At 57.3% G+C, this 24,082-nt stretch overlaps 1 long non-coding RNA gene across 2 annotated transcripts in view; it reads left to right on the top strand.

Annotated features, from left to right (window-relative positions):
* The window catches only part of LOC139998665 (uncharacterized), a 29,849-nt gene extending 6,240 nt beyond the window's left edge, over positions 1-23,609 (top strand). The window contains exons 1-3 of one of the 2 annotated variants that reach the window (XR_011803372.1): positions 10,684-10,818; positions 22,491-22,676; positions 22,957-23,609. This is a non-coding gene — a long non-coding RNA (uncharacterized lncRNA). Of the gene's footprint in view, positions 1-10,683; positions 10,819-22,490; positions 22,677-22,956 lie in introns of those variants that run through there. The other variant, XR_011803371.1, reaches the window with a different exon arrangement.
* Positions 23,610-24,082: the final 473 nt, after the last annotated feature.

The raw sequence follows: 24,082 nt of genomic DNA, 5'->3' as shown, positions 1-24,082 counted from the left end.
TGCAGAAGCTGGTGCAGAAAGGACACCATGGCTGAAAGAACAACAGGTCACCCAGTGCCACGTTCTGCTTCGGGTTGGCACCCTTGCTGGCACTGGGACAATGAAGTCTGGTCTAGGGCAGCAATGGTTAAACTAAATTGCAGTGCTTACAGAGAAAGTGCCTGGAGAGAAAATGCTCACAACGCCTCCGGGAAAACAGAGGTTCACAGGGTCACTCGCCTTCCACAAGCATTCAAGTGGCTGCCTTCTGAGCGAGGACACCGGACCTGGCAGTGCTCACACGCCATCCACAGCACCTCCTGGGCACGCATCCCCTCCCAGGTGTGGGGGCGAAGCAGCAGGAGGCTCACAAGGCTCAGCAGCCAGCCGGCTGTGCCTGAGCCAGCGGGACGCGCAGAGATGTGCTCACGCCAGCCCTGCTGTGCTGCAGGCTCAGGGCCTCCAGGGGAGGAGAGGGACACTGCGGCAGCCGAGTCAGTGTCTCCATGAGCTCAGCCTCTCAGACAACCCTGCAGACCACAGTGGCTGGCCTGGCGGGGATGTGATGTGCAGCGCAGTGGTGGTTCTTCCCTTTCTGTTTGCTTCGACCTCTTTGTGAGGGAGGTTTTGGTGCCCAGGTTCACATCCTCTTTGTCAAAACAAGGTCAGCTCTCAGCTCCACGTGCACTTCGGTGCCCAGGTAGCAGCCAGCAAGGCGAGCGGCACCTGGGGGTGCGCAGCTGCCCGTTCCCAGCCCTGCTCCCCAGGGACACGTGCTGCCCAGGCTGGGGAACGCTGGTTCCTTGGCAGCTCAAGGTCCAGAAAAAACTGCAGTCACACAGCTATATATAGCCCAGGAGAGCGGGCCGTGAGCGCTGTGACGCAGCCTGGAAGCAGCGCCTGGCAGCTCTCCAGCAGCTGGCAGCGAGGCGCGTGGCTTTTGCTTTTTAGGGGCAGTGGTGTGCAGGGGAGGCGGGGGGCAGGGGCTGGCAGCGGGAGGGATTCAAGGGGGACTTCATCCTCATGGGGCTCCAAGTGCTGGAGCACAGTGGATGTGATGCTGCTCACGGTATCTGGGGCTGGGAAGAGTTTTTTTTCCTCTGGCCTGAGGATGGAAGGGTCTCTTGGGCTGTGAGGGCTCCTCAGAAGGGAAGCAGAAGCCATCACCACTGATCCAGCAGGGCCAAACCAGCAGGACCAAAGCACGGCAATGAGCCAGCTAGTCCCAAACCACGCTGACAGCTCCATCATCACCTTCCTTCATCACCTCACCAGCTGCAGCTTCAAGGTGTCCTCTGCTGTCCCAAAGCCTGGGGAGACCTCAGGGAAGGGGCATGGTGGGGCAGGATGTTCTGCTGGACCCTGGGAGCTTCAGGTCTACAGCCAGGACATGCTTTGGCCCTACTCATGACCCAGAGCTCTGCTTGGTGCCTGGCTACTGGGTGGGAACAGGGCCTGGTGGCTCTCCCATGGCACCGAGGGAAAGCCAGGAGATGCTTGGAGCAGCACAGGGTCTGCTGGAGTCAGCACCTCTCCACATCTGGACAAGCAGAAACCCCCACCAGCAGGGTCTGAGGTCAGCCTCACACAGCTGCTTGGCTTGGACAGGGAGGGACTCGCTTTGCCGTGTTAGCAAATTGATTGTTAGCAGTGAAACCCTACTGATCAGAATCAGAATAAGCTTCTGAGTGATTCCTGTGCCCATAGATCCTGACTGAGGCTGTGGAGGGCAGCAGTAACCCTGGCACACAGCACATGGAGAGCTCCAGCAGGCAAATACCAGCCTGGAGAGCAGGGCTGGCAGTGGGTTTAACGCACTGGTGGGGATTGCCACATCTCGGGCTGCAGGAGCAGCCCCAGCCCTCATTACTGGCACTCGGATGTGTGCTCAGCCCCGTGGGACGAGGTGGGAGAGGTGGGTAGCGAGCCCCCAGCGGGGGTGATGGCCTTGTCCTGCTCTGCAGCGGTGACCCCGGGTTCAGGCTCACTTCCCTGCCCACGCCGAGGCACGGAGCAGGGTCCCACCAACCCAAACACCTCTCTATGGGTTTCACAGTGCTGAAGGAGCAGAGAGTGCCCCAGCATGAGTGCTCCAAAGCAGACGGCACTGCCGCACAGAAACCTGTACCCAAATGCTCCGTATCGTGTTGTACAGCATGTCTAGAGTCAGGCCAACAAATTTAGACCTGAAAATGCATATAATTGCCAGGCAGGACTTTGAGGCTGGAAGAACTTCAAAGAAAACCGAACTCTCACGCCTTGACAGCAGTGTGCTGGTGCTCTACGTTTAGTGGGACAAATCCTACCTTTGCATGTACCGTAGTCCTAGCAATGCCTGAAGGTCCAATCTGGCTCACTGAAGAGCCTGTTTCAGCTGAGAAACTTGCAGCACTTAAATATTTGTTGGTTTGGCTCAGAAATAAGGCTTGCTGGGTTTAGCACGATACACTGTATTCCCATATAGCTCTTTCTCTCTCGTCCTACTATTTCTGCAGCTTAGTTTTTTCAGCTCATTGCCTAGAAACTGCCCCGCAAGAGTGGTAATTGCTGTCACTTGCAGCAGATCTTTCTTTGGTCACCGATGTGTCTTGAATCAGCATACGGGACTAGTTATGGGAGCTGGTTCCTCTGCAGAGCACGGCACAGAGCATCTCCTTGTCCCCAGCACGGGTCCTTGTCCCCATCCCACCACCCTCTGCTTCAGCACACAACATCCCCATGGTGTCAACCACCTGCAAGGGGAACCAAGGCTGTGGAGGAGGCCGGGTGCCTGCAGGCAGGTCCCCAGAAGGGCAAGCAGCATGGGGTGGTGGTAGGAGGCCTGGGAAGCAGCAGGGTGGCCTCAGAACAGACGTAAGCTGCGACGTGCACTGCCCTCAGGGCAGCTGGCTGGTGGCACAAGCACCTCACCAGGAGCAGTGCAATGCCTGGGCACAGCCCACACCTGGGTTTTTCATGAGTCCATGATCCCCCGTGCTTGCTCTGCGGGTGGTGGCAGCAGGGAGCTCACCCCAGCTTCTCACCCCATGACCTCCACCCTGTGGCATCTCCCCACTGAGCCCTGAGCTTCCCCTGCGGCTTCACACCACATCCCCAAGCCCCCTCACTGCAGCATCGGCTCCCCCTGCCCGCACAGCCCCGTGCTGAGCACCTGGCCTCTCCCTGCTCCTTGTTTTCTTTCGGAGGCCAGGTGAAAGCCAGTGGTTTTAAGGATCCGTGCTGGCAGAGAAGAGTGAGCAGATGGTGCCCTAAAATCTCCGCGCCCCAAAGAGTGAGCCAGCGATCATTTTTTTTTTTGAAGCTCTCGAGATATTTTTTCCAGATCCTGCTGAGTCTGGCGAGGACTGTAATTGCAGCTTGGACCGGCTGGAGAGGGCAATACCCGGATGGGCTCCCTGCCTTTCAGGCTGTAATTGGGCCCTGGTGATACAAAGCACAAAGCTCTTTCCTTCCTGTTTGTTGCACTCCCTCTGTGAAACCTTCCCCTGCCGGTGCTGTGCATGCTGGAAAATATGTAAATACTAGGGCACAGGAGAATTACTCCCTCGTGCCTGCGCCACGTCTGAAATCCCCATTAAAAATATATGTTCCAAAAAGAGCACCTCTGCACTGAAGCACAAGCTCTCCTGGCAATGAGGGGCTGTTTGAAGGGAGCAGGAGGGAGTGGATCAAAGGGTTTAGCCGCACGCATCGCTGAGAGAAGGGACAACGCGGCAGTCCCAGCTAAATTAGCAGCAGGAAGGGGGTTTGGGAGGCTACACAAAATCAATAGGACTATCTGGAAATACCTGCCACTCACACGGGAGGTTGCAATGCAGCGCTGGGGACGGCGGTGCTGGGCTCAGCTGTGCCAAGAGGGGAGGGAGCAGCCCCAGGGCTGCACTGAGCCAGGCAGGGATGGAGCAGGCAGGGACATGGCCTGCAGGGCAGGGGCTGGCACGGCCACAGAAGCCAGGTCCCCGAGGTTCCCCCTGGATGCATCTCCCCCTGCGTTGGGCTGGCTTCCCCCAGCTCTGGAGCGATGGGGATGGCAGTGGGAGCCACCTCTGCAGTGCTGCACCCCCTCCTTGTCCCACACCCGTGGGGTCCCCTCCCAGCTGGGTTCTGGGGGACACACACTGTATTATCCCAAAGGCCCCTAAATAGTGTAAGAGTGCAATTTGGGTTTTCTGGGTGCTCCACAAAGGCTCAGAGAGGGGCTTGGAAGGTGTGGGAGGGGAGCGCTGGTGATGTCTCAGTCCTGGCCTCCTCCACAAGCGCCCCTGGGGACGTGCCTGGGGCCAGGGCAGCAGCTCCCGTCTGCAGGCTGGGCGCTGGCATCCCTCGCAGCTCCAGCCGGTGAGAAAGGACAACCCACAGTGAGGTTTTCTGCCTCTTCAAAGGAATTCAGTGTTCAGCAGGAGCTTTCAAAGGAGATTTAAAAAGAGAAGATAAAAAAGAAAGTTAAAAGCTGCCCAGTGAGGGGTGGAAATGGGAACGTAGGGAGAGATCAGGGGCAGAGCCTGCAGCAGAGGAGCGACAGGACTGTGGCCAGTGCTGGTGTGAGGGGGGCGAGGAGAGCCCCAACGTCCCCCGTGTGCGCCACCGCCAGCGCACAGGGACACAGAGGGACATACCGGGAAGGAAAATGTTAACAAACGGTGGCACCCCCCTGAAAGGAGCCAAATGTAAATGAGATAATTAAGCTATTATTTAAAGCCAGAGGAGACGGTGGGGACAGGCCTGGGGTGGCCGGACTGCATTTTAATCAGCTGCCTGGCTGGGGCTGCCAGCTTGCACGTGCCCAGCCAGCACTGCCCCCCTTGCTGGGCCAACAGGGGACATCAGGGGACATGTCCGGCATGGGGCTGGCTCCAGCACCACCACCCATGTGCTGCTGCATTTCAGGAGAACCTCAGTTTACCCACTCCTGGTATGTCAGGGGCTAACATCCAGTGATGATGGTAAGCAGGGCAGTGTGGTGAGGGTAAATCCATCCAAGGAAATGCAAAACGTGCATGCTCCAGCAGTGTTGTCTGGACTGGCTCCTAAAAGTGACAGTAAGCCTTTGGTAGCCTTTGGTAGCCTTTCTTTTCCTCCTCTTGTGCTGTGGCTCAGTTTCCACAGCCATGAAGGCAGTGCCTGATGCCTGGGAGATGCCCTCAGCGCCATGGGGAGCTCCAAGGTCACCTGTGAACCGCAGTGGAGGCGGCAGGATGGGATTGCCTTCCTGTGTTTCTCTATTTTAGTCAGGAATGGAAAACTAAACCCAATCCAAAGTCATCCACAGTAAGGGGCACGAACTCATTTTGTGCCCTGTCATCGGGGGCAGAGGACCCACTTGCTGGAAGCTGAGACTTCTGACCATCAGGGAGCAAAGGGGTGGTTGTTCACTGCCTGTCCTCATATCGCAGCTGGGACCTGGGGCAGATGACGTGACTGGGGCCAGACTCGAAGGAAACCTGAGGAAATGTCTGTTCTGCGGGGCATCCTTAAGGTCTGGGACTCTTTGCTGCAGGGGCTGAGGGTTCACCTGGGGGATGCAGCAGCTTAAAGATAGGAGGAGAAAGCCCACAGAGAGCTCTTAAGCAGAAAGGTAGCATCTCTCTAGCTCAAAAAGCTCTGCCTTGTGACGTTCTGGAGACCAGGAGAGCAAGGAAGCATTGCACACACCAGCCACGTTTGTAATCTCTTCCCAAGGCACCTGACACCGGCCCCGATGGCAGTAGGAGACCAGGTTAGAGGAGCCTCTTCTGCGCGCCTGTAACACAGCCATTGTCTTTCAAGAGGCTTTCTTACAGTATGGTTAAGGAGTAAATTAAAAGCCTGATCCAGAGTGGCTTTCAAGTGCCTAACTCTTATTTAGGTACCTAATTCCTGCAATTTCAATTCCTTTGCAGAGCTGGCCCCGTAAGCCCTGGCAGCACTTGAGAAGATGTCACCCAGCGTCCCCGCTCAGCACCGGGGGCTTTCGCCACCCCCCTCCCCACGCACCCAGCACAGGGGCACGGGGCCAGCCCTCCCTGCTGCAGCTCCCCAAAGCCACGGTTTTGCTCCTTCTCCCCAGCCCAGTGACCATCCTGCAGCTGCCTCCCCGTGCCCGTTCTCAGGCCTGGGACAAGACCTCGGGCACAACTCAACCAGCACCACCAGCAGCATAATTTGGCACCGCTGCTTGCACACCCGGTGTGTGCACAGTCACACGTTGCCTTTCTGTTCCCTGAGTTATAGGAAGCGGGTTTTTCCCGTTGTCCTCTCCCTCTCTTTCTCACCCAGCTTGCAGGGCCCTGCTCTGAGGATCTCCTGCACTGGCTTCAGGCCCCTGTGGCTGGAGGCACCATCATGCTGGTTTGGCTTGGCAGCAGTGCTGGAAGTGCTTTATGACTCAGAAACCATTACAGGAATGAAGAAAGCAGATCCCATGCAATCTGCATACTGATCCCATAGGGGTGAGGAGGTGATGCTGGGCCAGGATGCACACACGGTGCATGGGACACCTCAGGCAGCACTGTCAGGTGATGTGAGGCAGGAAATGCAGCAAGTAAAACTGGTAGCCCTCAGTGGCTTCTGTGCCGTAGAAAACAAGTCTTTCTTTCTTTCTTTCTTTCTTTCTTTCTTTCTTTCTTTCTTTCTTTCTTTCTTTCTTTCTTTCTTTCTTTCTTTCTTTCTTTCTTTCTTTCTTTCTTTCTTTCTTTCTTTCTTTCTTTCTTTCTTTCTTTCTTTCTTTCTTTCTTTCTTTCTTTCTTTCTTTCTTTCTTTCTTTCTTTCTTTCTTTTTCTTTCTTTTCTTTTCTTTCCTTCTTTCCTTCCTTCTTTCCTTCTTTCCTTCTTTCTTTCCTTCTTTCTTTCTTTTCCTTCCTTCCTTCCTTCCTTCCTTCCTTCCTTCCTTCCTTCCTTCCTTCCTTCCTTCCTTCCTTCCTTCTTTTTCTTCCTGACAAAGCAATCAAAACTTGCCTGAGGCAAGACAAAATTAGCCCATTCACCCATCTCTGTGCTCTGAGAAGGGATGATTTGTTAAATGCTGTGACTCAGTTTCCCCAGCTGTGAGCTGGGAATAGCAACCTCTCTTCCCAGGCAGCAGTGTGGGATGGTTTATGCACCTATTCCTTCAGGCAAAGCGCACACCTCCATGCCCCAAGCACGTGAAAACCTGTTTCCTCAAGGGTTTGTCTGAAAGATGAAGTTCCCATTCTCCCAGAAGGAAGAGGAGAGAAAAAAACAAAACCAACCAACCAACCAAAACCAACCAGACACAGGATCTGTAGGAGCAGTGCTGGCCTGTGAGGGTGGAAGGAGGCCAGTGCTGGGCCTGTCTGGTGGCAGTAATTTTCCACATGCGGTAGATGAGGTGAGACACTTGGTCAGGAGTGAATTATTTTTTTTATAATTTATTTTTTTCTTTTTCCCCTTCTTCCCTACCTTGGGAGAACAGTGCTGGATGGGAGCCTGGCAGAAACGAGATAAAGGTCTTCTCTATCAGACAGCTGTTGGAAGATCTCCAACGAAGGGGCAGGCATCACATGGAAACTGTAAGAAGCAGCAAGAACGAGGGGTAAATTGCAAGGTGTTCACCACCCTCAATGGCCTCTGGAGCTACCTCGTGTCTTGGCAGGGGAACCTCTGGCTCCCCGGGATCTCCAGGGCTCAGCAAACCACTGCCCTTCAAGGCTGGGCAAGCCACTCTTGTGGGCCAGTGGCCCAAAGCATGGTGGCCACCTTGCTGGCCTTCATGCCCCGTGGGGGAGTGCAAGAGCTCCGTCCTCACCTCTGCAGCCCTGCGTGCAGCCAGGGCAGGGCTGGAGGGGTCTGCACAGCCGTCCCCAGCTGCACACTGCGGGGGGCTCTCAGCAGGGGGGGGCTGTGCTGCAGTGTGTCTGACAGGCACAGCACCCGCGGGCAGTGATGGAGGGCAGGGGAGGAGGAGGAGGAGGAGGGTGTCCTGCAGGGCAGCTCGCTTCCCCTGCTGTGCAGCAGCCCCCAGTGCCGGGAGGATGGGGGCCGGGTGCTGGACACGCACGCAGGGCTGGCCGTCACGTCCTTGCCGCGCTGCGGTGTGTCACCAACCTAATCAGATCTCACGCTCTGGGGAGCAATTTTCTTCCCCATGGGAAAGCGTGAGATCCTTGTGCTGGCCGTGCATGTGGCTCCCTGCCTCTGGCATGGGGCCCTGTGGGGCGTGGGGCCAGAGGGCACTGCCGTGACTGCTGTGTGAGTACGCGATGGGGACTCTGCCCCCAGCCAGGAGGTGCTGCCTGGGCCACCCCAGCGGTGCCACGGGGACCAGGCTCCTGGCTGGGCTTCTTGCCCCTCTCTCCTGACCATCCCATCGCTGCCCCTTCTTCTTCTGTCCATCTGATCTCCCCTCATCCCCCCCCTTTGTTTTATTCCCTCCCCATGCCGCCTTTTTTTTTTGTCCCGTCCCGTCCCATCCCATCCCATCCCATCCCATCCCATCCCATCCCATCCCATCCCATCCCATCCCATCCCATCCCATCCCATCCCATCCCATCCCATCCCATCCCCTCTGGTTTATCCCATCCCATCCCATTCATATTATCCCATCCTCCTCATCCTCCTCTGAGCACCACATTCTTGCCTGCCTGTCTCATCCTGTCCTGTCCCACCAGTCCTCTTCCATGCCATCCTATCCTAGCCTATCCTGTCCTGTCCTGTCCTGTTCTGTCCTGTCCTGTCCTGTCCTCACTCCAGTAACAGCCGTGTCTCTGCATCTCCTGGTGACCAGTCTGGTGGAAGTATCTGCTCCTTACAGACTGCACAGTTACTCCTGTTTCGGTCCCATTCCTGCCTGGGTGCAGGTCCCGCAGCGCTGGTTGTTCCCTAATCACCCCAGAGGCAGGCGGCAGGGTGACAGGGCAGAGCTGGCTGGTGCAGGGCACTGTTCCTTGGAGGAGGACACCCCTCTGGTGACAACTTCTCCCCGGCACCCTTTCTTGGACCCCCACCAATTGAAGCCTCTACATCTTCCCTGGGAATTCTCCTCCTGCATGGAGTCACGGGCAAATGTCAAGTAGGGGCTGATTTACTCCAGATTAAGCAGTGGTGGTCTGATCCTGCAGCAGGAAGGGAGGAGAGGCTTGGCAGGTGTGCCAGCACCGGGGAATGCAGGGACAACACGGATGGGTGCCACTGTCGCCAAGTGTCAGGGTGCAGCTGCCTTTGTGATTTTGTCATTACTGGGGGAAGCGATATAGATGTGACCTTGACTCAGCCATTTCATAGCATCTCTTGGGCTCAGTGGAGCTGGCGCTAAACCTTGTTCACTCTGATCATGACAAATGGGATCCAGGAAGCCAAATTTAGTGCAAAGTCACCGGCTGCCTGTGAAACTGCTGCTTTTCCAGGTTTTGGTTATCTGTCTGGTGCCCGATCGTGCCGTGTGGTTCGGTGACTGCTGCGTGTAGCGTTGGGGACAGCCTTGGCTGAAGCCACAGCTTGTGCTTTTGGCTCACCAACCACGTCTTCCTGAGCTGGTGCTGAGGGCTGGGGGGCACTTCAGGGTGGCAGCTGAGGGTTGTGGGGTTGCCATTCCACCTCGCTGGGGTGAGGTGAGCACCTGAGTCCCCGTGAGGATACCGGCGGCCCCAGTCACCCACCTTCTGGCCTCTTTGCTTGTCCCTGCTTCTCCAGAGCCTCGGAGAGGTTTGTGGCAGGGTGCACAGCAGGGGCTTGGTGTGGGACCTGTGTGTCTCCTGGGGCAGGACGTGAGCTGGAGGCCTGACAGGGGCACGCTCCCATCGCCAGGACAGCGTGTGCCCTCTCCCCGCTGCCCCAGCATGGATGCATCCCCAAATACCCAGCCTCGGAGGGACAGCAGATCCCCTGGGTGCAGTGTGGGGCGTCTGTCTGTCCCTGTGCGTGCACGGGGATGTCTGTCGGGTGCAGGAGGCGGGATGCGAGGGAGCAGGGAGGGGGACAGCCAGCAGCTCCTGGCTCCCGCTGCGCCTCGCTCTACTTGCCGCAGTCCCCAAGCTCCCTTCCCTTCCCCTTCGCTGCCTTTTATGCTGCTCGCCCAAGGCTCCAGGGCCTGGGGATCTTTCCAGGCTTCCCCAGCTGGGGTTTGGCAGCTCTAATTTTAGGCACTTCACAGTTTTGCTTTCTCGCTGCTCAGCTGAGGAACAGTGCTTGTGCAGGGAGGCGAGCCTGGCCTTTCCCCACTGCTGCTGGCTTTGTCTTTGTCTTGCTCCCTCCTGCTGCCGGCTCCAAGGAGATTCTGCTCGATACACACGAACCCCTTTTAGAGATGGGGCTCACGCGTGGGTGCAGCACGAGGATGGGACAGGGGGGCTGACCAGGGCTTTTGCTGCCCCATGGCGATGCTCTTCAGCCTGTGGGATGAACCCCACCACAGAGTCCTGTATCGGGATGGGGTGGGGTGGGGTGTGGGGAGGAGAGAGCCCAGACACAGGCTTCAGACTGGCCGAGGCTGTTCTTTGACCACAGCGACCCAGCCCCAGGAAACCCAAAAGCTAAATGTGACTTAAAAAGTGATCAGGTCAACCCCATGCACGGCAAACCCAGCCAGAGCTAATTTAGCACTCAGATCCTCCCTTGCACCGTGGGAGAGGTGCTGCAAGCTGTGATCTTGGAGCAGCTCTCCCTTCAGGCTGAGACAGTACAGCTGGAAAAATGTAACTCAAAAATCCAAGCTCAGGATAGCCCCGGGCGTGTGACAGGAATTAATTCTTGCCTCTCTCCGCAGTGCCAGGGCCTCGCCACGCGATTTGGGCACAGAAGTGGAGGGTGGTAGCATGCTGCTGCCCACCTCCTGGGACCTCCAGGACGGTGCCTGCTGAGAAAAGGCCCCAAGGAGGAGGGAGACCAGGAGGAGAGCACGGAAGAGGTGAGGGCAGAGGGGACAACAGGCTGCCTTAGCCAGGCCAGGTCCTGCCCATGGGGCACTTATCCCGCTCACACATCAGGTTTTGCCCGGTGTATCCAAAAGCGTTCATCTTCCAGCGGGGAAAGGCTGGGGCTGGAGCTGTCTAACAGGTTTGCGAGCTGCCTGCTCCTGAAAGGGCTCTGCATCCCATTATCCATAAACCTGTTCATGGCACTCGGCTAATTCAGGCAATTTGTGACACGTTTATGCTGTCGATATAATAACCGATCTGCCAGCCTTAGCCGGGCTGGAGCACCGTGTCATGAACAGCAATCTGCAAATCAGGCTCTTAATGTGGGTGCTGCCGTCCCCACCGCCGGGAGCACCCGAGGAGGGACGCGCTTTGTGCTGGGGCAAGGACCAGGGACTGGGGACCAGGGATGTTGCAGTGCAGGCGTGGGGACGTGTGTGGTGCTGCCGGCACCTTCCTGGCCCATTCCCCACTTCCAGAGCCACTCTCCTGCCCGCAGGGATGGCTGGCAGGCTCCCTGGGGAAGCGCTGCCCCGCAGGTGATAGGAAGCTTAGCGGCTCCCTGCGCGCTGGCACCCCTCTTGTCACAGGTTTACAGGACGCAAATCCGGCGTTATCAGAGGGCCGCAGCGGCAGGGACAGGCCCAGCTGGCTGCGCTCAGCCTCTCCTCTCCCCATCGCTCACGTGGAGCAGGGGGTGGAAGCGCCTCCGGCTGGGCTGCGCTGCCAGATTCTGCCTGGGCACCACCGCAGACGGACACGGCAGACAGCAGGCAGGCTGCAGAGCTGGGCTGGGGGGCAAAACGGGGGCACGGAGTGGGCTGAGGGCAGGCAGGTTGGTGGGTGCTGCTGTCCCCGCCACATGTGGTGCGTCACCCGGCTGGTTCGGGGGCACCTCTGGAGCGCCAGCAATGGATCACGCCGCGCTCAGCCACCCGACTGCCCCCCTCCTGCCTGGCCCGCTCCCCGCTGCCTCCTGTAACCAAGGAGAAGAATTAGCAGCGCGAGGAAGTGGCGCTTTGTGACGCAGGGCTCGCACCTCTGATTGCCCGGTGCTAGCAGCTGCTCCAGGCCCCCTCGCCTCTGTGCCAGCGCGGTGTCACCGCTGCCTGACCCCGTGCTTGGGGACGGCGGGGGCTTGGGGCTGATGTGGGGCTAAGAGCAGCCGCCAGGCATCACCTGTGCCACCGTGGTGCAGCTGCTGCTCGCCAGGCTCAGCAAGGGGCTGCCGCGGGGTGCTGCGGTCACCTGGGGCTGGAGCTGCTCCCTAGACATCGACGCAGGTGGCTCTGTAGGGTGATGGTTGCAAAGCCCAGTGCTGGGACCTTTCCTAGGGGAGGGGGATGCAGGGCAGTGCCTGGGCCTGATTTCCTCTCCGTGTCCCTCCGAAGCGCACAGAGCGTCTGCAGAGATGATCTACGTGCTAGGCAGGATGGCTGAGCTGAGCTGCATGTGCCGGGGGGTGAGGTGTGCACCTACCAAGTGACAGGGCTGTGGGATGTCCAGGCTGGATACGTGACAGGGTCATGTGCCCTTTGGAGCAGTTGCCCCCGTAGGCGTTTGCCTAAGGGAGAGCTGCTCATGCAGAGATTTCTCTCCCTGCAACCCCCACACTTTGCACTCCCAACTGAGCTCGTGAGCTGCTGGGGGTGTGGGCAGCCATGTGCTGTCTCGGGGCGGTGGGAGCATCCCCTGGGTGAAAGCATCCCTCCCAAATGGGAGCATCCCCCCGGGTGAGAGCATCCCCCCAGATGGATGCATCTCCCCAGGAGGGCAGGAAGGGCTCAGCCAGCAGCCAGGTTGTGTCCCTGGGCTTTTCTTGCAACACTGTGCTGAGCACTGGAGCTCAATCCCCATCCCCCCCCACCACCTCCCCACCCCTCACATTTGAATCCCACCAGGATGCCTTGAAGCTGGGGCTGATTTTCATAAATTATAAATCAGTGGGATCTGGTGTCGTCCCGAATGGAGCGGCACGGGAAAGCCAGCTCGCGTGGACTGGAATGCTCTGCGGGGTTACAAATCCCCATTCAGGCTGAGGGCTCTACAGGATTGCAGAGGAGAGGCAGGGAGGAGATGCCTCAGAGACATTCACAGCCCCCGCAGGACCTCGAGAATCAGACCTAAGCAAGCAAAACCCCTGAGGACGTGTGTGGGGCGTGCGCAGCCCCCAGCTCCCACCTAACGAGGATGCGGCACGTTCTCCACCACGTAAAATGGAGCAGGATGCGGAGGGCAGGATGGCTTTGAACAGTCAATTTCCATCGCTGAAAGCTGACAAGTTTAAAACAGCTAATGTGCCCCGCAAGATGAGGCCTTCAGAGATTTACAGCTCTCCTCGGCTGACTGCTCCCATACGGTGTGCATGTCAGCCAGGGAGCCTTTTAAAGAACCAAGATAAAGCTGCAGCGAGGCCGCATTGCCCACCAAATGGATGGCAGAGAGAAGAAAGGAAGGCGAGCGGCTGCTCTGTGTGTTTTTTTTTTTTTCTTTTCCCATCAGACAGGCTGCTGAGCTCATGTCCCCTGCTGCAGCCACCGCCCCAGCGTTACTCCGGGTCAAGGTCGAAGCAGCCCTCCTGGAGCAAACTTTCCCTGTGCTGCTGCAGGATGAGGACTGCAAAATGCTGCAGGAACAGCCAGGGAGCAGCCATCAGCAGGACCCATGGGTGGCAGCAGCTGGCAGCGTCCTCCCCATGGGGCCAGGACAACCCCACGGGGCAAGGAGGCACTAGGGGTAGCCAGCAGCCGGACAAAACCCTCCCCATCTGGTGCTGGAGTGGGTGGGATGGCAGAGCTGGGGCTCCTGGATGGGATGTAGGGGGACCCATGGGTCTCAGCCAGCCCACAGCCCTGGCCAGCATCTCACACAAAGTCAGTGAGTGATGGAGCTGCAGTCCTCTGCCGCAGGGACAGCCACGAGCCTGAGCAGCCCCGTGACCAGCACTGGGCTCTGAGGGCATGCAGTGGGGTGTCAGCTGGCCAGGGGACCCCGGGCACATGGGGTGTCACGGGACCTGCCTGCTCATCCCCGGCATATTTGTGGTGTCTGCAGCCCGGGAGCTGTGCTGGCGTCACCCCCAGCTCCTGTGCTGCCCAGCGGAGATGCAGTCAGCGGATGCCAGGAGGCATTTCGCCCTCCTTGTGGTCACCAGAGGAAATGGGCCAAATTCACCGTGCCCTGAGAGAGCATCTGAAAAGGAGAACGACAACAGGCAGGGTGTCATGCCTAGGCAAACCTTGACCAAACTGTTCAGGAAAATCTTTGGTGCCTCCATGTGCCACCCCATCAGCCAGAGCTCTGTCTGCACTGAGCATCCCAGGGGACAGAGGACCTGGGTGTTTTGCCCTTGCACGATGCCCAGGAGGAGCTGAGCTCCCTGCAGATGACTCTTGGACACAGGTACCCAGGAGAGCTGCTGGGGATGGAGGCTGGGACAAGGAAGCCTTCCTAGGGCACTTGGATAGCTTTCCTGTACCCCCCTCCCCACACCAAGGCAGAACTTGCTTTCCTGTCTCCCTGGATCTGCAGACAAAGGTCCTGTGTGATCTGATCCTGGGGTGGGAAGGGAAAAGATTTTCAAGGAGAGAGATGTGGTGGAGCGAGCAGTTGGTTTCTGCAACAATCACCCCCTGGCATGGCAGTCCCAAGCCACCAGAGAGCTGTGGGACCACACCTCCGAGGCCCTGAGGAGCGAGGAGCCCCGTGCAGGGGCAGCAGATCCTGGGACTGGGCTGTGCCGGGTGCCGGGGGCGGTGCGGGAGAAGCGTCCCCTTATCTCTCCTCTTTGTGCACACACACAGGAGCCCTCTCGGAGCCACCGGGTGATGCCGCCAGCCGGAAAGCTGCAAAAAGGCGGGGAGGTTGCCCAGCTTCTGTCTCCTTCCCAGCAGGTGTGGCTGGCCCTGCCAGGCAGATGGCTCAGCGCCTGGCGGAGATGAGCGCCGGTGCCAGGAGCAGCTGGCTCCATCCCTACCCGGGCCAAGAGCAGAGATGCTGAGCAGCGTGGGGAGCTCGTGGCAGGCAAATCCGGCAGTGACCCCCTCCCCCTGCCAGGCTGGAGCTGTGCTGGGCACCTCTGGGCTCTCGCACAGGTGGCTCAGGGATGGCCCCAAAGCCCCGTGCTGCTGCTGGTACCCCCGGGGCAAAGCTGCTCCATCGAGCTCTGAGCCCCCGTCGTGCACCCTGGGGCACAGCGACGAGGACATGTGGTGTGGCTCCTGCTCGGAGCCATCAGCTCCAGCCCCAGCTCTGCTCCCTGCTGCCCACAGACCAACTGGAAGCCCTCTCGGAGCCAGGCCACCGTCACGGTGTTATTTCCAGCCAGCGCAGGGGGGAAGCGGACCTTCACCCGCTGGCAGTCACTCCGTGCTGTTGTGCAGCCCCAGCAAACCCTGCAAATCCCAAAAACAACCCTGAAAAAACAGAAGGGAGGCAAGGAGATGGGGCACTGAGTGGCCAGGCTGGGTTGGGGGGAGGCTGTTACTCTCCTGGGGAGTGCAGATGTTATTTTTCCCATGCAAAGCTTGGGAAAAGCTGTGTGCAGTGATGGCAGCAACATGGGAACGGTGAGGGCGACTGTGCTCTGATGGCTGTGGCCAGCCTCGCTCACAAGCAGGGAGTGCAGCTCTCTCGCACTGGTGCTCTGCCTCTTTTCCTGCGCAGTTATTAATACACGCATTTGCCTGGTTTTCAGCGGAGGCAGAGAGCAAAAGCAAATTAAGAGCGCCAAGGCTGGCAGCCTGGGAGTGCAACCACCCCTCGAGTTTGACATTAATGGCTAGGAGAAGCCGTTCCCTTGACTTCCCAAGGGGCACGGGAGGATCAGGGAGATGGTGGGGGGCTGCTCGGCACCAGCACACTCTCTGGCGGGCTGTTCCCGACGAGCAGGCTCCTCCATCCTCGCCTTGCAGTCGGCACTGGAAGTGGAAGTTTTGAAGTCATGCATGGAGCTGTTTGCTTGGTATTTCCTGCCCCCGAGAACAGGAAGCAGCAGCGAAGCTCAGGAGGGAGCTGCTCTTGGGAGGTTTCCAGCCTGACACATTTTGGTCTCTGCCTGCGGGAAAGGGGGAAAGCTCCGTGCTCTTTCTCTTGTTCCTGTGCCCAGTGTTGGGAGCCAATGGACCAGATTCAGTCTGACTTGAGGCAGGAGAGGTGGATTGCGTAGAAACGTGGCAGTTTGAACGATTTTCCATTTCAGTCTCCCTTGTACCACTCTGCCCTAGACCTTATTTGCTCAGGCTCTAGGACAACCAAGGAGACGCCGGCTCACAAGCTGCAGTATAAATGTATAAATGTCTGGCAGCGATGGATGCTTGTCCACCCGGGCTGTCCTACCGATGTCCTGCTCTGGGGGGGCTGTCCCCTCAGCCCCATTAGCTGCAGGTCCAATCCTGCTCTGTGCTAGCCCTTCCCACACCAGGTCTGCAGCAGCATCTCTTCACTGTCCCCAAAAGTCTTCCCCTGCTTTCAAGGTCGAGGTCCATCCTAGGAACCCTGCAAGGCTCCCTCTGCCCACCAGCCTGAGGTTGTCCCATGTCCTGGTGCACATCGAGGTCTCAGTTCTTCCTGAGGGACCCTGACCCCTCCCCAGTGCTGACGGTAACAATGGGACAAGGCCAGGGGACGACCAGGAGGGGCTCATGCCTGGTAAAGGCTTTGTCACGGCAGGAGCTGCTCCCCATCAGCACCGTCAGAGCCTGTTACTGGCAGACCATGGCAGCAGCCTCCAAGGAATGCGAGCAGCACGTTATTAACAATCTTTTAAAGCACTGCCAGCTTCCCTGGGTCCCTGTTTGTTTCTGCGTATGGACAATCCCCTGCTGAATGCTGCATTAGCAAGAGATGGTGTCCCAGCTTAAGGTGGGCTATTGCTTACCGTAAGTAACCACCTGCAAAAGGCAATTCCTCCTCTGGAAAAGGACAAAGGCCCACAGAAGGAGAGGTTTATTATCCTTTTGCATCATCCCTGCCTTTCTTTTCCTTCTCCCGAGGACTGTGTTTGTGCAGAGTGAGTGTTGGACCAACGGTGTCCAAGCTGGAATGCGTTGGTCTCTGGATCTGCTCCCAAACTGCTGTGTACATGGATGCTGAGACAGCTCCTGTGGCTAATGCCCTGAGCACTCCCTGGGATGGAGAAAAATGGGGGTGTGCTGCGTGGTGGTGGCACGGCCTGGGGAGGGGGGATCTGCCTGCAGGCTAAGGTGGAGCTGCCACGGCACAGCTCTGTGCTGCTGGGGGCAGCCCAAGCACAGGGGCACTCCAGACTGGCCTGAAAGGGGGCAATACCGGCATGCAAAAAGCAGTTCTGTCATTTAATTATCACAGCAGTGGGAGCCCCGTGAGCCTCAGCAAGAGCAGGGGGCACAACATGGCCAGCATTTCCCTGGCCTGCTCCATGGGGATTTGGTCTGCTTTGAAGGTGTAGGAGTGGGAGGGATGTGACTTCTCCTCCCTTGCCCACTGGAGGTATCTTTGGGGTTCATCTGAACCTGACACACCGCTGTGGAGGAGGCCTGGTTGGATTTTCACATGGCACCAGCAGACCCTGAGTCTTCCTTCTACCCCTGCTGCTCACCTGAGCTCTTTGCTCATGACTTTTCCTGCTTCCCTGGGTCCCACAGCAGCAGCCCTGTGGCACAGCCAGCTGGAAACGGCTCTGAGTCCACCTGGAAACACGTCTTAGGCGAAGGAGAGGCCAACACCAGAAGCAATTAGGAACCAACCTTCAGCACTGCTGCTGTTGCTGCCGTTGTGTTGTGTTCCCTGCTGCTGCTGTGCTGGAGCAGGAGCACGGGGACACCCCGAGCAGCACCCAAGCACAGCGGCGGTGCAAGCAGCAGCACGCGTTAACACTGCGCACACGGTGGTGGCTTACACGAGGGGGGCTGATTTCCTTCGGAAGCAGCAGCTCTGGATGTGGATACCGGAGACCTGCAAGGACAGGACCTGGGCTGGTGCAGGCAGGGAGAGGTGCTGGCAGCGGTCACACTTGGCCGGGTGCGTGCAGGGTTTTGCTGCAGGGTGGAGCAGGGGCTGAGGGTCCGTGGGGCGAGCAGCCGCTCCGGCCATGCGCGCTTTTCCATCAGCAGTCGCCTGGGCAACTGAGCGCAGAGCGAGACAAGCTGTCAGAGAGAGGAGCCATTGTGCTCGCTGGGGGAATCGTTCCCAGCCCTTTCACCCCGTCAGGGTGCTCTGCAGGTCACCCCGTTTTGCTGGCCCTGCCCGGGGCTTCCTGGCACGCTGGGGGGGTACCTCAGAGCCCAACACCCCCTCTGGTGCCGTGCCCCACGGCAGGGTGGGACGATGGGGGAGGGAGACCACAGGCCCCAGAGGAAAAGCTGCCAAATGCAAATGGATGGAGACCAACGGGGAGGCTCAAAGCAGCACTGATCACACGGCGGGGCTGTCCCCAAACCATACCTTCACCTGCACAGAGGGAGGACGACGCTTCCCTGTTATTAATTGCAATAAGCGTGCACGCGTGTGTGCATGCCCTGAGCAGCAAGCACAGCTGTGGAGGGAAGGAGCTCCTCATCCAAATGCATTTCTGTCTCTTTGTAGTGCGACTCTCTCTGTTGTGCTGTTGCTGCTTGCTTGCTTGGCACCTGCATGCCCTGGACCAGGCTACTGCTTTGCTAACGAGCCGCGGTGTCTTGCTCTGGGTCCTGCTCGCTGTCGGAGCACAGGGGCTCTCCAGGTTCACGTGCTTAGCTCAGCCCCACGGCTTAAATCCCTGCCAAGAGAAATGGAAGAATCTGGTGCAGCCAGGCCTGGAAAAAACAGCAAGGACAGTCTGTGATTAACCCTTCCCTGGCCTGCCCACATGGCTCCCCTCTGCTCCTTCCCACGCATGGCGAGCTAGCGGGCTTCACACCCCTCCTTCCCACACCCCAGCTCATATGCTTCTGCACCTCCGGGGAAAAGCAGCTTTTCTCGTGAGATTGCCCAGAATACCCAAGGACTGAGTATTCCCACGGCACTTGAATGCGTGCCCCCTTTGATCACAAGAGGGCAAAGGGCAGAGATCTGGGAAAAGAAAAGAAAATCATTTTAAAAAGAGAGAGAGACAGAGAGGGAAAAAAAAAAAAAAAAAAGCAATTCAGGCAGGAGCTTCCCTCAACCTCTGTAAAACACAGTTCACGTTTGCTGCGAGCCTGGGGCGCAGAGCACATTTGATGTGAGGTGCTTTACCCAGCTGTGGTGCAAATTCCGGAGCCTCACATTTGCATGGTGTGATGGGAAAAAGCTTAAGAGGGGCCCGGGGAGCTGCAGAGGAGGCGGCTGCGCTATCTGGCTACCGCAGGGGCTGTCGATGCACAGACATTTCCAAGGCTATTTGTGAAGGTGAAATGGTCTGTAAAGATTCCAGGACACCATGTGGCAGGACAGTTAGCAGGGCTTCTCCTCCGGTGTTTGCACAGAGCTGCCGGGCTGGAGAGAGGCTGTGTGCGCAGAATGCCTTGCGGTGATTAGAGCATCTGCAAATTTCAGCTTAATACGCGGCATAATGAGACACAGAATATTATTAGCCTGCAGCCATCCCCCCGCCCCAGCGGCGATCTCTGCAGCCTGAGCTGCTTTCACCTTCTCGGTGCTTTGCTACAAGAGCCCCCCTGGGAGATGCTTGCCCGGTGCCCATGCAGGACCCAGCTCTCACAGCAGCCTTTGCTCTTTGGCTTATAGTGCTACTGAACGAGGAAGCAAAACAGCACTGAGGACTGAGAGCCAGTTTCTTCCTTTTGCACAGGGTCACACAAGCCGGCGTGGGGAAGCAGGGCTGGCTCTTCATGAAGAGGAATAAGCCAGGATGCTGTGCCCAGCGGCAGGGTCCGGCCACGTGTGCGCAGACTCACGCCAGTGCTGAGCTCTCCCTTCCTGCAGCCTGTGCTCCTCCAGCACAGCCCAGCAGGCTCCTGCAGCCCCAGCTTGTGTAGGGCTGCCTGCACCGCTCCATTCCTTCCAGTTTCATACAGACAGCAATGACCCAGGGCATCAGTTGCTCCGAGATGGAAAGGGCAATGGCAGGAGGCGGCTCTGCGGCAGGGTTGGGTCAGCGGGTGAATCCCAGTCAGCAGGGCCCTGCACATAGTGTGGGGCTTGGGAAAAGCCCTGCTTTGGGTCTGGGCTGAGTCACATTCAGCCAAGCAGCTCAGCGATGTGCAGGGTGCTGGGAGATCACAGCGCTTCTGCAGCTGGTGGGTGGCCTGGGGGCACGGCTCCTGCGGTCAGCACGGGTGGGCAGCACCCGTGGGTGCTTACACAAGTGCTGTGCTTGGCCATGTGTGCACAGTGTAAGTGTGTGCATGACTGGAAATGTGTGCACATGTGCAATTGTGTGCACACGTGTAAGCATGTGGGGGCAGAGGGTGTGCATCCATCCATGTGCAAGGTGTGCACGGACATGCATGTACCCTGGGTCACACGCAGCGTGTGGATTTGAGGGCGTGCACAGCCTGTGTGTGGGCACAGCTTGTGCATCTACGTGCAGGCTACAGGCAGGTACCCAAGTGCCTGTGTGGAGGTGCAAGGTGTGTTTTTAGGCTGCCCGAGCACACGAGCACAGACACCTCACTGGGGTTTGGCTCCTGCTCCACAACGATCCTGGCGTGGTGCTGCGGGGGACGGGAGCGAGGTACGGTGCGGGGGAGGCTGGGGTCCCTGAGGCTGTTGCCTCTCCTCGTCTCCCTCTGTCTCCTGCTGATCCACGCGTTTGCGTGACCTTGTCGTTGCCGCAGAGCGGAACCTTCCCTTGTTTTGCCTGGGGTATTTTTCAGTGAGATCAGCTCCCCTGCCTGGTTCAAAGCTGGCATTTGCTGCCAAAGGTTATGACAGTGACATCTGCAGCCGGGGGCACCCCCCAGAGATGCTCGGAGCTGACTGCATCCCTATCCCTCATGCTTGCCATTTACCACGCTATCAATATATTTAAAAAAGCAAAAAGCAAAGTCCAGAGAAGGCATCACCAAAGCAAAAGCTATTATGAATGCTGTTAAACTAACACTAACAGCCACTGCTGTTAATCTGTACCAAGGTCAAATTCACAAATCGTCAGGTTACTGTTCCAGCCTGAAATTAGATCATCAATTAGTTAAATCATCACTTTGATACAGAAAGAGAACTGGAGCGGACCCAGTCCTCATAAATCCTGCAGAAGGGTCTGAGAAGGTGGCTCTGCGTTTTATTGGAAAGAATTTGACCAAAGCAATTCAGATCCATAGCGTGGAGCCAGCTAAATGCTTTAATAGTGAAAACAACTTATCACCCACTGCCTGAGCCATAACCTCCAAGCTGATTTGGATGCTGCCATCTCAGATGCGTTTTCCTGTCCCCAGCAGATGTTATAGCACAGCCTTAACCTCTGCTTCAATAAGCAGAGGTTTGAGACTTGCCATATACCAGAACTGACTGATGACTATTTCAAGTTTCTCAGGACTTTGAAACCCAAAACCCACATTAATTTTATGAGTAATTTTATGTGACAATCTTTAGGGCTGTGAAAACTAGAAACTTTTTCCTTTAGGTGCCTTGACCTTATGGTAGCTCATCTACCCATGCAGGAGCCCCCCTGCACTTTCATCTGATCACCCTTGAGCTCAGAGCTATAAAAAGGATGGGATATCTCCTGGTCAATAAAAATAGGAAAAAAAGGGAGAAGCACAGCTAAAGGTAAAGGTGTTGCAAGCTCTACCCTCCTGCAGCCCTTGGAACATCACGGAGTGGGGGCTGGCATCTGAATCAGCAGCCAGATGGCGAAGTCCTTCAGGCACGGTGCTGCTCACTGCTGGCTGCCCGCCGGCACCCAGGCAGTGGTCAGAGCCTGCAGCAGGCTGCTGGAGGAGGGCTGGGACCAGCGGCCTGGGGCAGCCCGGCTGGCAGCCCCCGTGTGGGCTGGGATGCAGAGCATGCAGGGTCTCGATCACCCCGGACCGTGTGCAGGGTTGGAGAAGGTCTCACTGCTGGCCCAGGCAGTTTCTCAACAACAAAGCTTGAGGTCTGCTCAGACTCCTGGGGCTCCCAGCCCGGCTGCCCGACAGGCAGATCTTTGCTCAGAGACACACACATAACTTGTGAGCTGGTGCAGGGCTTTGTGCGTGTGCATGCAGCTATGTGGGCATAGGTGAGCGCTTGGGTGTGCGCCCATGTGGAGGGGGTGCTGAGGTAGGAGGAAAGTGGCAGTAGGGCACATCAGCCTTTAGCCACAGTGGTGGGTTTATTATGCTGTAAGGTGTCTGACTATGCCGTGTGCCCACATGTTCAGGTCGCTGCATTCAGAGCCAGGAGTAAGGGCCATGTTTCAGGCCGTGACCCAGCCATCCCCATCAGGCGGCAGAGTCAGGGCCTAGCACAGACACTTCTTGGTCTTGCTTGCTCCCAGATGATCAGACAGAGTTTTATCAGCTCCAACATCTACAAGCAAGTGTGCTCCTCCCTCTCAGCTTTGCATCCCTCAGTACTTCTCAATCTTTGCTTATCCTTTTCAGTTGACTTTGGCATTACATCTCTTGACAACTACCGGCTGCTGACAGTTTTTCCTCCACCTGTTCAAGGAGGAACCTAAAACCACAAACGTTTCCTTCGCCCCAAAACCTTCTCTCCAAGGAGGGCCCAGTAACGTCTCTGACAACAAACAGCAACGTGTCATTTGTTTTTATTACTCTAGGAGGGCAAGCTGCTGTGCGTGACCAAGGAAACCGAGAGCTGGCTGCCCTTGTGAACTTGCCGAGTGCCTGATGGAGAACGCGAGGAGAAGAGAGCTGGGGGAGTATGAAAAACATTACTTCTCTCCTGCTTATTGGCGGAGGCAAGATTGATTGACTATATTTGCTGTACTGGAGAATTCATTGAGGTAGGCACAAAATTGTGGCTAGCACTAGAAAACCACTGTCTGTGTGGATGAACTTACCGTGAACAAAGACATGGAGTAGGTGCAGGGTTTGTGTTTGTGAGGCTGGAAAGTGAGCTGGGGAGCTGTGTGGGGCAGGTAGGGCAGAGGAAATGAGTTGGACGTGGACATATGCATGAGGTGACACTGGTTGGACTCCTTCTCTCTATGTTTTGATGTCTCAGTGTGTATAGGCACTGTTAGAGAAAACTGAACACCTGAAAGATGTAATTTACCTCCTCAGATCAGCCACGAGTGGTGCCCAGAAGTTTGCACACAGGTGGTGGCTTCCCCACCTGTCAGCTGAAGCCCTGCCCAGCAGAGGAGAAGGCCTGGGGCTCACCATGGCAAAGGAGAGGCTTTGGAAAGGCCCTGAAGAACGGGGGGCAGCTGGCAGTGCTTGTGGGAGCTGATGGAGGTGAGGAAACACCAAGTCACTTGCCTGAAGCCCAAGGGACTGAGGGTGCCTGCACAGCAGCTGGAGGGGTGGAAAAGGAGGGGTCAGGACGTAAGGACCTCTGGAGAGAAGAGCAGCTCAGGGTGTTTTGTCAGGACAGCGCTTGTGGTGACATACGGTTGGTTTGATAAGAGCAGATCGGTTTTACCATGGTGGTAGTGGCTTCGGTACCATTTCCCACTGTGGCAGATGCTCAAAACAGATTCATTTCTATAAAGGACATTTATTTGTTTATAAAGGCTCAAAACTCACATAATTTTGATGCTCTCATCCTCCAGTTTTTGAAAACAGAGGGAAAAAAAATTGTCTATTGGGAACAACTTGGGTAAAGCAGCATATCCCGGGTAGGTGAACGCAAAAGCTGCTGTCCTCAAAGGCTTGGTGTCACCATGCTGAGTGTGAGCCCATAGCGAGGACAGGGAAAGGTGGAGGTGTTGTGGTGGCTGAGGGCACCGGGGTGGTTGGAGGCTGCTCTGGAAGAGGTAGGAGCTCCCCATGGGAGTGTAGCGGTCGGTCCCCACACCAGCCTGCATCTTGCTGGCCCTGCAGACTCCTCCTTGTGCAGGCTGGTTGGATGCTGGTCGATGCAGCGTGTCCTTCTGCCAGCGGAGGGACCGCAGGGTGGAGGGGGAAAGGGAATCAGTGAAGGTCATGGGCCTGATGCTGCGTGGTGTGCTGTGAGAAGCACTGCAGGATGGTGCGGGGCTGGTGGCAGCTTGTTGCGGGTTGGAAATGACCATGGAGAAGCCTCTGCTCTGCCGTGGCTTATGGGGGAGATCCAGCCCCCAAGGCACAGGGAGTGAGCTGGCGCCACACACCCGCTGCTGTGCTGCTCGCTGCTTCTGTCTGCTCTGCCATGGCAGGGGCTGTGGCTGGGTTTACCTACGGCATAAAAAGCACCGACCATGCTCTC

The sequence above is a fragment of the Anas platyrhynchos genome, chromosome 14 (assembly GCF_047663525.1).
Source record: "Anas platyrhynchos isolate ZD024472 breed Pekin duck chromosome 14, IASCAAS_PekinDuck_T2T, whole genome shotgun sequence".
Taxonomy (NCBI): domain Eukaryota; kingdom Metazoa; phylum Chordata; class Aves; order Anseriformes; family Anatidae; genus Anas; species Anas platyrhynchos.
Note: the sequence above shows the minus strand (reverse complement) of the source record. Positions and strands in the feature narration are given on the sequence as shown.